The sequence below is a fragment of the Microtus oregoni genome, unplaced genomic scaffold (genome assembly GCF_018167655.1).
Source record: "Microtus oregoni isolate MIOR12 unplaced genomic scaffold, Mior012 000013F_ref0000133, whole genome shotgun sequence".
NCBI lineage: Eukaryota > Metazoa > Chordata > Mammalia > Rodentia > Cricetidae > Microtus > Microtus oregoni.
In genome coordinates, this window is record NW_024543072.1 from 22135452 (window position 1) to 22146796 (window position 11345).

Here is an 11345-nt window from a genome sequence, read left to right on the forward strand (position 1 = left end):
CCCAGATGCTAGGAAGAGACAAAAACAAACAAACAAACAAAAAACAAAAAACAAAAAAACCAAACCTGTCTGGTCTCCCTTTTTGAGTTCCTGCCACAAGGATCCTGGGTTCTTGACTGTGTGAGGAAACAGGGACTTGAGAAAGACCTAGACAAATTCCACCCTGGGGCATCTGATTGCGGGACTACTTTTAATGGCAGGAGATGGATATGGAATTCAGGGCAAGGACTGTTGTGGAGGTGAGGAGAGGGCTGCTTGCAATGCCCGCTGGGGCTTCTAGCTAACCCACAGGAAAGCAGACCTCCAGGAGAGAGGGACCCTGGGAGATTTGCGAGTCCAGGCTGAGAAGTAGGGCTGTGACTGAACCGAGAGACCTGCAGAGAAGGAAGAAGATGCGGTAGAGTTGCAGGGCCCAGTAGTGTCCCCTCGCATGTTATCTGAAATCCCTTCAAAGGGTACATCCTAGGGAAACCCAGCCTGGGTCTCCCACTTCTGCCTTTTGAGACGACAACAGAAGTTGCCGGGTAGGTGTGTTAACAATGGTGGAAAAATACATCCTACACCTAAGCTCAAACTCAAGAGGGATGGGGGCTGGGGGCTAGGCCTCTGGGAAGCAACGGTGAGGAAAGAAATGAAAGGTATTCCAAGAAAGGGGTTGTCTTTGTAACTCCCTCTAAACAAAATAAGGTCCCTCACAAGTCCAGCTTCAATGGACTCCCTTGAGAACCACCAAGCGACACATTACACCTAAGCCTATACAGACCCCTACCTAGTGTGGGGTACAGGCTTCGGACACCCTCAGCTAGCAGGCAAAGCACCTCCTCCCACAAGCCACATTCCTTTTCCAGCTGCGCGCCAGACCGGCCAGAGCCAAGCTGGAGCACTCCCTAGGGACCAGCAGGAATGCAAAACAGAGCGGAACTGAGCTCCGGGAAGATTCCTATCCAAGCGAGTTTTTATGAGGCTCACAAAGGACGTCAGAACAACCAAGACCCACTGGAACACAGCCACGTCTGGAAATCGCTGAGGGTGAATGAAACGCTCCAGTTAATTAGAATTTCTCTTTGGAGGGAAGAGAACACTGTTCAACACAGCTATTAGCTGTTTGAATATTGGGAGAGAAACCCAGTAATTTATTAAGGTTTGAGGAAAAGTAATAAGATTCATTTATGAGCTGAGCTCTTAAAACCTCAACTTCATTTTTATGCATTCGTGGCCTCTGTTCTTTCTTTCCTCCTCTTCCTCTCTCCCTTCTCTCTCTTCCCTCTTCCCCCCTTCCTTCACCTCCCTCATTTTCCCCCTCCTCCATTGAATAAAATCTCATATTGGGGCCCAGGTCAGTCTTGAACTTGTGCCAATCCTCCTGCCTCAGCCTCCAGAATGTGGGGATTTCATGTGTCGCATCACCATGTCCAGCTCAAGGCTTCGTTCTTCACAACACGGTGAATGCTGTAAAATAAAAAGAAAGAAAAATGAGCACAGATGAAGCTGTGCTTCCTGATCCTAAACCCTAAGCACCCGTTAATGCTGTCAATGAAAGGTGCAGTTCTTGGAGGGGGGCGGGTGAGAGAGGGTTCAGTCTGGAGCCAGACAGGAGTAACCATGGCCCAGGAACACAGATTGCAGCTCAGCCCAAACATGTTCCAATGGAGAAACAGTTACGTAAGCTTTTATTGTTACAGGCTCTTTCCAAGAAGATGTATGGGAATATCAGGTCAGGGCTGCCACAGCACAGCGGGTTGTTTCGGATGTTCTCTGATGACATCCTAAGCGTTGGATGGGTGAAAATCAGTGGCCTAAGCTAACACCATAGGACAGTCACAAGGGTAGATCAGATCAGAAGGGAAGAATGGCAAACTGCTAGTGTGAAGATTCCCCCTGGACCTGCAATGTTCCAGCCCTCCATGTGATATCACCACGCTCTCAATGCCTTGTTTGCATGTTCCTTCAGTTGTGCTAGCTTGAGTCTTTCAGACCTAGGCTGCAAAGCTTGTTTGCTGGACCTTCAACACCATAATCATGCAGGAGAGCAGTCACCACAGACTGTCACTGAACCCTGGCAAGATACTTTAGCTTCTGTCACACCGAGGCTACCAGGGTGACAGTATCTGTGTCAGCATTCAACTGAGATTCCAAAATGGCTGTGTGAGGAAATCCAACTTTCTGGGGGAATCTCAGAGGCCCTTCTTTGGTGTCAAAGAAAATCCTCCTGGATCTAGAAACTTCTAGGAGGTCCTGGTGGGCAGGAAGAGAACCCAAGCAGCCTCTTGCTGAATGGCAGAGAGTAACTGAACATGTGTTCACAGGCAGATACAGCAGGGCAACACTCAGCTCTGGGTTGCCAAAGAGCCCAGTCCCCATTGGCACAGCAGAGAGGATATCTTAAATCCTTGCACAGAGGCATTTTCTATGTGTGGCGTTGGCAGGTGGGGGTGGTGGCCTGGTGCTTAGCTTCAAACCCCAGGATTGGTATGCACTCAGCAGATGCTTCCATAAACTAAATGAACTAATTTCAGTTCCCATCCTGCTGAGAGCTTATATAACACTAGGCCTGTGGTTCGGCTTTTCTGTCTGTTTGGTAGGCAGGAGCCCCAAGAGAAGGCCCATAAAAAAGGTTCTGAAGAATTTAGAGTTGCCTCTGCGTTGTTTGATCTAAATTATGGGCAAATGTCAAACCGTCATTGTGACAATGACACCGTTCTCTTCACCGTCTTTCTTCTGACCAGAGGTTTCTCTAGCTTGACACCATGGCTCACACCTACAATCCTAGCACTCCCAGAGGCTGAGGCAGGAGGACTGCCAGGAATTCAATGCCAATGCCAGCTTGAGCTACAGAGCGAGACCCTGTCTTAATTTCTCTTCCTGATGCCATGATAAACTACCAGGATAAAAGCAACTTAAGGGAGAAAGGAAACATTTACCTTAGCTCACAGTTCAAGGCTATAGCTCCTGGTGACCGGGAGGTCCAGACTACAGTCAGTCACGTGGTGTCCACAGTCTGGAAGCTGAGAGCAAGCAAAGCTACTGCACAACCCCTCCTCTGCTTAACCAGTGAAGGATCGGCAACATTGGAGCTTCAGCCAGGGAACGGTGGCACTCAAGACACTCATGGTGCAGGGTTTCCCACATTAAAGTAATCAAGAGAGTCCCGCACAGGCGTGTCTCCCAGGTGGCTACAGATTTTATCAAGCACACAATTAACATTAACTGCCACAGACTCAGAAAAACTCCAAGCCAACCGTTTCTCCAGCTTGCGAAAACCTTTTCTTCCTAAGTCAAAGCTACTTTCATTGTGATATTTGACATTTTGGAACTCGATTGGGCTGATTTCCAAGAACTGAGCATTAAAAATGTTTGTTCTCTGTTTTAAATAAGACGGCTTTCCTATGCTACTCCACAGCAATTCATTTCAGTTGCTAACACAGTAACCCTTTCTCTGGTTTTAAATCTAGATTCTGTTAACAACTACAGCTTTACCCATGAATGCCTGAAAGCTTTTGCACACTAAAGCCCTGTGATTTTATCTTATATTTCTATTTAATCTTCCTAACAACTCAATAGGTACTACATTATTCCTTTTCTATGTCTGTACAGACATTAACCCAACGAGGACGTGACAGAACCAATCTTTGACCAAATCTGCACTTCCCAACCCTCCTCTTTTAATTCTGTCAATGATCTGACTATAAAATAGACTTAAGACACCAGCCGCATGGGCAAAGGCATTCGCCACACAAGCCTGGTTACTTGACTTTGATCCCTGGAACCACAGAAAGATGGACGAAGAGAACCAGTTCCACACAGTTATTCTCTAACCTCAGTGCATTCACGATGGCCAGTGTGTCCCTCTCGATCAAATAAAATAATAAAAATAATTTTAAAAGAGGACTTTTTTAGATTAATTTTTTTTTACTCATGTGTGTATGGATGCCTGTGGAAGCCAGAAGAGGGCTTGGGATCTCCTGGAGCTGGGCTTACAAGTGGTTGGGATCACCAAAGGTCTTGGTGTGGCGCCTGCACCATGGACCAGTTCGCAAGTTGGGCAAGGGGCTGGAGGGGGGAGGGAAGGGGGGGAGGAAGGGAGAGAAAGGGAGGGGGAGGGAGAAAGAGGGGAGGGAGGGGAAGGGAGGGGGAGAGAGAGAGAGAGAGAGAGAGAGAGATCATCTTTGAAACAAGAATGCCCATTTTATTGTGTTCCAGGGCAGCTTATATAGAGCTCTCCTTGACTGATGGCCACACCCTAGCTCTCAGGATTTTTCAGCTGCAAGCTCACCAGAAACCTCCCCTGCCATCAGGAACTCATGAGGGTCTTGTGCTCAGTGCAGCTGCAAACATAGGAAAACAAGTTGTTTACTCTGGCAGGCAAGGGGTCATAGAAAGTCAGGGTCTGAGGGTCTGCAGTCCCCAACATTTTGGGAACTTGGGTCTTCTGAAAGAACAGCAAGTGCTCTTAACCACTGAGACATCTCACTTGCCCCGCAGCAGAATTATGAAGCAAGAATCATCAACAAACTCGAGAGTATGAATGTCAGAGCTACTCATTTTTCTTTTTAAAAAGTTTTTAAAATTTATATATACACGTGCATTTTTCCTACCTGAATGCCAGTGATCCACATGTACGCATGCAGTGCCCTCGGAGGCCAGAGCAAGTATTGGAGCTCTTAGAACTGGAGTTATGGACGCCTGTGAGCCCCACTGTGGACACTGGGAACACAACAGAGCCTCTACAGGAATAGTCAATGACTGAACCATTTTCCCCCAAACCTTTTGAGACACTGTCTTAGCGTGTGTGTGTGTGTGTGTGTGTGTGTGTGTGTGTGTGCAGACAGGCAGGTAAACAGACTTATGAAGCAAGAATCATCAACAAACTAGGGTGTGTATTTGTGAACATCAGAATACTCATTGTTTTCCTTTTTTAAAATTTTTATGTATATACAATTGCCTGACTGCCTGTGGGGCAAGAGAGATGGCTCAGCATATAATATCTAAAATCTTGGCCAGACTTGTAGCAATCTTCTGGCCTCTTCTGAGTGTTGGAATTATAGGCATGTAATCACCATGCAAGGTTCTAATTAGCTTAGAATAAGAACCCCCAAAATGATTGTCAATCCTCCGAAAGCCACTGCTGCCTCTACCTCAGATGACCCCATTTAATGTTCTTCACTATTTGGGACAAACTGAATCAGATGAACATAGACACACAAGTTTCTGACATTCTCTAAGCCAAATAGCAGCCGCTAATAAGACTGAAATAAAGCAGAAAAGAATATTGCATGACAGTGCTTGTCATGTAAAGATAATTCTTAAAATATTTTAAATATTAGCCAAGCATGATAACATACATATACTTCTAACCCCTGCACTTGCAAGGCTGAGGCCAGTCTGGGCTACCCAGGGAGTGTGAAACCAAACTGGGCTGCATTTAAGATGTCTTTTAAAGATAATTCCCACTGTCAGGCATGAAAAGTCCCTGCATCAGCTCTCTTGCCTCACCCGATCTGCTGATTGCACTTGGGCGTGAAAAACTTGTTCTGTGGCTACTGTGGGCCCTGGCAGGCTCCACCACAGGTATTGTCTTGTACCTGAGAGTGAGAACTGTTTAGTATCATCACGCTGGCTGGAGGCAAAACTCTTGAGAAACCAGTCGGCTTTGGCTGGCAACCATCTACACATATAATTAGTCTCCAGTGTTCCAACAGCACAAGGGGAGTTTATCCAGTAGCAGCGCCACTCTAGAACGGTGAGAGAAATGTTACACTTAGCTTGTAGGCCAAAATCGCCGGCTATTGCTCAAAAGAATTAAGAGTGTGTTAAATAACTTTGAAGCAGAAGCTGACTTCCCACATCTCCCTCAGTACTTGGCATATGGGCAGCTTGACACTGACCCTACAATTAGGAAAGACAGCGTATGAAATCAGAAAAGCGGAGAGATTTCTGAGCTAGGGGTCAAAGGAATATGCATATAGAGCCAGTTACCTAGAGCCATCTAATACTAGCCAGAATCACTGAATCAACTTCATTTCCCGTGTTTTCAGTGACTGGTCAGTGTCATCCGGGAAAACATAAAAACAGAGCTGTGTTGTCAGCTGACAGTTAGGGTTCTGATCCCTACCCTGTCACTTAGCAGAGTGGGATATCAGCCAGGGTTGTGAGCGGACTCCATACATGGGATCCGCAGGGGCCGTTTCAATCAATTCACAGATTTTACACAACTTGCAAGCTTTCGTGATGTGTACCATTTTTATCTGGATCAAATGATTATTCTAAGATTCTTTGATGCTTTGCTTAAGGTTAAATTGTCTCAGCTTTGAAAACCATTAAAGGGCCCATGGAAGGCAGCCCCCAACCCCAGTGCAAACTTCAATGCTGGATCTAGATTTCTTTTTAGGCAAAAGTGGTTATGATGTGTCTTAGTTACTTTTATATTGTTATGCTAAGACACCATGACTAAGGCCACTTACAGAAGAAAGGTTTATTTGGCGCTTATGATGTCAGAGGATCAGAGTCTGTGAGCATTATGATGGGGGCATGATGGCTGGAAGGGAGCCATGGCACTGGAGCAGTAGCTGAGAGCTCATTTATCTACCCACAAAATCAGGCAGAGAGTGTTTGCTAACTGTGTGGGCTTTTGAAGCTCCAAAGTCCGCCTCGGATGACATACCTCCTTCCACAAAGTCACAGCCCCAAATCCTTTCCAAATGGTCTCACCCACTGAGGACCAAATATTCAAACATTTGAGCCTATGGAAGCCATTCTCAGTAAGGCCACCATATGACAGCTAATTTTCATTGCCATTTATCCTCTGGGTATGTCTGTAAGAGAACCTGAATGTGGGAGGTGCTATTTTATAGGTTATGATCCACATTGAGTAAAAAGGAAAATATCCAAACGCCATCTGAGCATGGGCATTCATACCCATCATTCAAATTGTGTACACAATGTCACCAGCCACCTCATGCTCCTGTCCCCAGATCTTCCCTGTCATGATAAACTGAGTCCCCAGATAGTCAGCCCAAAGGAACCCTTTCCCTTCTTCAATTACTGTTGTCAGGTATTTTTGGCACATCAGCAGTAACTATTACAATGGCTGAAATCCACATGCTCACATACTCAGCTGATTTGCAAACATTCATCCAGTAATCCCAAGCCCAACATTATAATCCTTTATGTGTGACAGAAGACAGGCACATTGGATGAACCTAAACAATAAATCAGTAAGGCAGGTTGAGTTTGCACAGAGAAGTAGAAAATATGGCTTTCAAGTGAGGATTGTTGAAATTCGCACCTCCACTTGAACCATACTGGTGCAGTGATCAAGGCTTCAATGAGGTCCAAGTGGTGACTCCAAATTCTTCACTAGAGAGAAATGTAGCTTCAGTGTTAATTTCTTTAGCTATTTCATTGTCAACACCATACAGGCCCTGGTACTTTAAATGATCATCAGTTTCCATGACTAAGAGTTTACCGGTAGGAATCACCGGTACAACCTGAAATGAACTGGAAAGTTGTCTGAGCTGGTCCATCCAGCATTCACTGGTTGGTGACAACTATGTGCCAGGAACGGAATTAGGACTTAAGCTGTGAAGAGCTGTGGATGTACTTGAGCTGAGGACTTAGATATGATTCAGCAGACTCTTGAAAAGATGAAGCACTTTGCAGTGCTATGGAGAATGTTCTGGAAAGTGAGACACCAGCTACAGAAGCCAATGTCTGTGCTGTGGGATTGGAAAGGAAAGGGTGAAGACACTGATGTTTTGAGAATGAACAGGAGGGAATGGAGAAGGTTTCAGGGCCAACGTGAATGAAGGCAAGGAAGGTGGAAAGGGACTCACTGCAGCTTAGCCTTGGCATTGGCGTGGGATGCCTTCCTGACGGTCACTCATCTGCTGTGTGATTTTCCCCCTCACAGTGTCTACTAATCATTAGATAAGGCTTGCTGGAAACAGGCAATCTCTTAATCAACACAGTTATCTCCTGCTAATTATGAATAGCAAGGTATATTGTCTATGACAGAAAGCTGGGGTTTAGCCATGTCTTTAATACCTAGGCAATGCCGTCCACATCTGTACAGTTGATACAGGTAAATGCTGCCTCCATTGCCAAGTGACAGGCGATAGGGGCTCACCCATGCCTTGCACGGGACTGAGTTAATCACCATCTGCCACAGTCTCTGGTGGCTCTCTGAGCTCTGGGGACTGAAGTCTCTATAGCTACATTTTTATGCATCAGTCAACAGCGCTGGGGCACCACTGCACTTAGCCATCAGACATACAGTCAAAACTCACAGCCACCCTGCAATGCCGAACAAGTCTGTCATGGATGATGGAAGGCCTTTCCAATCAAGGTATTTCATTCATCCATGGAATAAGCAAACGGTGCTAGGAGGAGAGCCAGATGTCATTCGTTGGATGTTTAGATGAGATGTAAAGGGCATTCCTGCATCCCTGCATCCCCTGCACTAGACTTGAAATTCTAATGCAAAGGGCATCCCTGCATCCCCTGCAGGTGGATCACAAGCCCCAGCGGCTTTCACTTCAAACTGTAAAACTCAGTTAAGCAGCCCAGACCTTCTGCTTACACAGTTCCCACCCCATCTATCTTAGCGCTGCCCTTAGAGGGAGCGGCCCTTACAGTGTAGGGTTCTACACAGGACATGTAGGAGGTGTCCAGGCCTGACAGGAGATAGGAAGGCTTTCAGCACCCTGCTAACAGTAAAACATAATGGTGACATCTCCAGGTGTCACTAGTGCAGGAAACTGGACTGTAAGCAACATCGTCTGGGGACTGTTCTGGGTAGTCTCAATTTCTCAAAAAGTATTTTCTTCTCTTGCCATTTGTTCTGTTGCAGAAAATCTGGCACAAACAAAGCAGTAAACTGGCCACATAATCACATTATCGAGGTGGCTAGCCGACATGGGACCTTGTCTTGGCCAGGTACGATAGCTTCAAGTTATGGGGTTAACTTACCTGTGCTTCTGCGCAATAGCTTCAGAGTGAACGCACAAATCAGACAAACAAAAGAGAAGTGGGCCATGATTCAAAAACAGCCCTTATTTTCCCCATATTCTCTGTAAACTTGGTCCTAGAGAAGGAACTAGAGAAAGCTGAAATCACTCCTTTTTCATTAGAACCAACATACAAGCAAAGGCCTCCATAATATAATGGGGAATTCTAAGGGCAAAACACGTTGGTAAAATAAGAAATGTAATCACCGTAACCATTGTGATATCCCAAATATTAGTTATGAGTCTAGAAATGGCTAGCTTGTTTATGGCCTGGCTTCTTCCTTTAAAAAAAGGAGAGCACTAGAGTCAGGGCATCGTAGCTCACATCTGGAACCCCCAGCACTTGAAGGCTAACGCAGGAGAATGGGCACACGCAGAGCTCCAGGGTAGCCTGGGCTACAGAATGAGAGCTTGCCAGGAAAAGAAAGTAACAAGAGGCTAGAAGATGCTAAGCAAGTGTGAGAACCCGAGTGTGAATATTCAGAGCACACTTAAAACTGTGTGCAAAACCACGTGTGCAAAACCAGTATTTCTGTGGCAAGATGGGAGGAGGAGACAGAGCTTCTGGAAGCTTGCAGGTCACGTAGCCTGGTGTATGCAGTGCCTCACAGTGGAGATCCTATTTCAGGAAAGGTGGAAGAAGCCCGAGTCTACGAATTTTGACGTAAAATCACCTGTGTGGCTCAGAGGTCTACCATGGAGTACCTCCTTCTTCTGGTGAGATGCAATCCTCATTCTATGGCGAGAGCAGTCCTGGCCCTATGGTGGGATGCAGTCCTCATCCTAAATCTGATATGCCGAAAGCTCCCAGGCTCTAAGCTTCAGGAAAAAGAAATGCTAAGTAGCAGAGATATCAAACGCACATTTTGTAATTTCTTTCCTTCCTGATTCTATTTAGGAACTCTTATTGTAAAACATTCACCAACAGTTCACGGAAGGAATTATTTCATAAATAGAAGTATAATTTAATCTTTATGCAACTCATTCTGCAATGGGTGGAACAAAAATTATGCTTTTATCAGAAAACAAGGCTTAAACCCAACTCTGCATTCAATCTGAGAAAAAATTAACTTATACTCATAAAGCAAAAATGAACTTTCCATAAATAATAAACTTTTTAAACCTCATGATTTATCATATGAAGAGTTTGAGAAATCAAATGTTTCCAGTTATAAGAATCATGCTTTCTTTGTATGACCCTGTGAGCACAGCACCGCAGGATTCTCTGGAACATGGAGGGAGAGAGGGTAAAGGGTGTGGCTCACCTAACTGGGGGCTCAGTTGTTCCAACCTATCTGGAGAGCAGAAGCCTGGTTGGGCGTCTGAGGCAGGAGAATTGTGAGTGCCAGGTGGACAAGGCTACAGAGCAAGATGCCCACAACCCTGCCCCTAAAGGAGGGCAGACTTTAGGCTCTCAACGTGTCTTAGGACAGCTCGTCTGTGACTTGGTATATCCAGAAAACAATATTTTATTAAGGAAATGCTGGAGCCATGGGCCACAGCTCCAGTCAGTACGAACGCCTCTGGTGCCGTGAGATGGTCTGGATCCAAGGGAAAGTGTGGCTTTATTTCCTCAGCCGTAAAGCTCTGGAGTTCAGCTACCTCGCCATTCATGTTCCAAAGCCCTGCCATTATTCCGCTTCAGCATTTAATGTTTCAAATCTGAGTTTACAAGACTCATAAGCTCTTTGCTGGCTGTGTTTACTAAAGGAGGATCAAAGCCCCTTGTTGCTTTTTGAGTCTTTTACATCTGCAAGCGACACTGTAACATTTCAGACAACAGTGTCTCTCCACTCAAGCATTCAGTATGAGAAAAATGCCTTCCTTTCCAAACATTTACTTCCTCGAAGCCTAAACATTTCCCAAACTCTAAGATCTCTGCAGTCACACGCATTGCCCTCTCTTGGTCATCTTCAAGATCAGCCTTCAGCACACTGTTCTTCATGTCTCCCCAGCGACTTTGCTTTCTTCCCGCTAAGGCCCTCTCCGGTAGGCATGACTTTAGCAATTAGAAAGTAGTAGAAGATGGTCATCTTCCTGAACACACCTTACAGAGAGGATGGCTTCCAGTGTGTGGTGTTTTCTGATGAACACATCAGGGTGCCAAGAAAGAAACAAGGCAGGTACCCTTACATGATAGGATGATGAGTGATGATGAGGGACAAACTCTGTGTCCAGAACTCACCAATGACTGGGACAGCGGCTTGCAGAGCACCATGTGTGATGCTTCCTGCCATTTACACAGACTTGCAGATGTTCACATCTGTAGTGTGTTAGCAGTTGCGGTGCACAGCAAGAGACTGCAGAGTAAACAAACTAAATTTCTGAAGGCAGGTGCTT

General features: G+C 45.7%; 1 long non-coding RNA gene across 1 annotated transcript; it reads right to left on the reverse strand.

Moving 5' to 3' along the window:
* Positions 1-1319: 1319 nt before the first annotated feature.
* On the reverse strand, positions 1320-9736 carry LOC121454867. Its single transcript, XR_005975367.1, has 3 exons — positions 9680-9736; positions 5583-5732; positions 1320-1449 (listed from the first exon to the last, which is right to left on the reverse strand). It is a non-coding gene; the product is annotated as an uncharacterized LOC121454867 (long non-coding RNA).
* Positions 9737-11345: the final 1609 nt, after the last annotated feature.